Raw genomic sequence first — 2,855 nt, 5'->3', positions numbered from 1 at the left:
TGAACAAAGCGGTCGTCGGCATCTTCACCATCTCGTCTGGCAGCTTGTTCCACGGATCCGCAACCCGGACGGAGAAAGCTCCTCTCCTTCGATTGAGATGAAATCGTCGCAGGTAGAGCCTTTCGGAATGACCCCGCAGCCGACGCTCCGGAGCAGGAGTGAAGAACAGCTCTTTCGAGAGGTTAAACTTCCCGCTTATGATGTTGTGGGCGAGAATGTGATCACCACGGCGGCTGCGTTTTTCAAGAGAATAAAGGTCGAGCGTCCTCAGCCTTTCTTCGTAGGACAAATTTTTGAGACCATGAACGATGCGGGTAGCCAGCCTCTGGACTCTTTCGAGGTGCTGTATGTCTTTCAGGAGATAAGGAGAAGAGGCTTGAATCCCATACTCCAATATGGGTCTCACCAGCGTGACATAGAGTGGCAGGAATATGGCTGCTGTGAGCATTATGATTGACCGTCGAATCAAAAACAGAATTCCGCGCGCTTTGTTGGCAGCATGGACGCACTGGGCCGAAGGCGAAAAGGAGGAATCCACCAAGATACCCAGGTCCTTTACCTGATCGGTCCTCTCCAGCAGCAGACGACCCGGCTCGAAATCAAGTTGAGTTGCAGGAGTAGAGCCGACAGGCAGATGACAGCACTTTGACACGTTCAGACACAGGTCCCAATCGTTAGACCACTTCCAAATTTGGTGGAGGCATCGACGAAGATCCTCTATACTACCGCGAGGAGCGACCAGTTTGATATCGTCGGCAAATAGAAGGGTGTGTTGCGTGAGGTCGTCGGGCAAGTCATTTATGAAGACTAAGAACAACAAGGGCCCAAGCACTGAACCTTGAGGCACGCCACTGCTCGCACTGGAGACGTCGGACCGCGAGCCATTAACTTGAACTTGGAAGGAGCGATCTGAGAGGAAGGCACCAACCCATCGTACAATATCCGGATGGAAACTATATGCTTGAAGCTTGACAAGTAGCAGGCGGTGGTTTACCGAGTCAAAAGCTTTGGCAAAGTCCAATAAAACGATGTCAACAGCATCACTATCATCGAGGATGCGCGTCACCAATTCTTCCATTATTAGTAAGTTGGTGAAGCATGATCTCTTCGGCACGAATCCGTGTTGGGAATCAGTGATCGAGGCTGTGTACCAGGCAATGGCTCTCATGGCTTCTGATCTTAACTGATTGGAAGTGTTATCATGTACATTGTTTTGTCTTGGTATAAAAGATGGGCTACAGCAAATATTCTGCTCAATACCACAGATTTGCTTGTCAGTTGTTTGACCTTAACCAGTTGAGCATGTCCCTTAGTGGCTGATGATATCTGCATCTATGATCACGAGCAGAAGTAGTGGGGGAGCATCATAGCCATGTATTGAGAGGGTTTCTTTGGGGTTTGAATAATTCACCTCTGGAAACACGGGTGTTTCGTTCAACATCCTTAAACAACCCTTATTCAGGGACCTTTCGAGTGGGATGGGCTACTCGACCTGAAGAAAATTCTAACTGGGCCCCACCTGCAAGGTCATGCGCTGTTTATTTTGATATGAGATCACCATGTCGCGCACATATGGTTGTGATGCATGTGCCTAGTGTACCCTTATCAGACGGGTAGTCATGATGGGTATACTGGGCTTCGTATATTTGTAACCCAGAGTCACTTTGATGGCATGCACTGCTCTCTCACTCAATAATAATAATAATAATATGATGAAGAAAAAAAATGCTTTCTAATTGATGTATCAATACCGGCAGATGACAACGTTACTCTAAAAGAAATGGAGAAACTCTCAAAATACAAAGACATGGAAATAGAGGTAACTAGAATGTGGAATCTGAAAACAGAAACAATTCCTATCATAGTAGGTGCATTAGGCATGATAAAAAAATATTCAGACAAATACATAACAAAAACACCAGGACTTACAAACACATATAACATACAGAAAATTGCACTACTAGGCACTGCACACATCCTACGCAGAACACTTTCCATACAATAACCATCAGAGCATCACAACAAATCACAGCACATACCCAAGGCACACAGAGCTGCGCTCGGTAGTGAAGTGAAAGCACGCTATAAAAATAAAACTACTGAATAATAATAATAATAATAATAATAAATCATATTGTCTCTGGTTGTCCAGTTCTGGTTATAAAGGAATATATTCACAAACACACGAGAGTTGGAACCTAGTTACGCTAAAAGCTATGCGAACACTGTGGAATAAATAACAAGAGACAAAAGATGGCACACCTCAAAAAAGATTTCAGAAAATGAGAGCTCAGACCATATTCTGGGATATGCCAATACACACAGATTAGAGAAGTTAAGGGCAATAGGCCAGATATAGTTGTCAGAAATCACCAAGGAAAAAGAGTGCTTTCTAATCGATGTATCAATGCCAATAGATAGCAATGTTTCTCAAGAAAAAAACGGAGAAACTTTCAAAGTTCATAGATCTGGAAATAAAGGTAACACGAACGTGGAGTCTAAAAACAGAAACAATTCCTATCATAGTAGGCGCATTAGGTAGGATAAAAAATATTCAGACAAATACATAACAAAGGCGCAGGGGTGGCTGTGTGGTAAGTAGCTTGCTAACCAACCACATGGTTCTGGGTTCAGTCCCACTGCGTGGCACCTTGGGCAAGTGTCTTCTGCTATAGCCTCGGGCCGACCAAAGCCTTGTGAGTGGATTTGGTAGACGGAAACTGAAAGAAGCCTGTCGTGTATATATATATATATACACCTATATATATATATAGACCTAGAATAAGTACTAAGCTTACAAAGAATAAGTCCCGGGGTCGAGTTGCTCGACTAAAGGCGGTGCTCCAGCATGGCCG

Source organism: Octopus sinensis, linkage group LG29 (genome assembly GCF_006345805.1).
Source record: "Octopus sinensis linkage group LG29, ASM634580v1, whole genome shotgun sequence".
Taxonomy (NCBI): domain Eukaryota; kingdom Metazoa; phylum Mollusca; class Cephalopoda; order Octopoda; family Octopodidae; genus Octopus; species Octopus sinensis.
The sequence above is the reverse complement of the archived record's forward strand: the minus strand, read 5'-3'. Positions refer to the sequence as shown.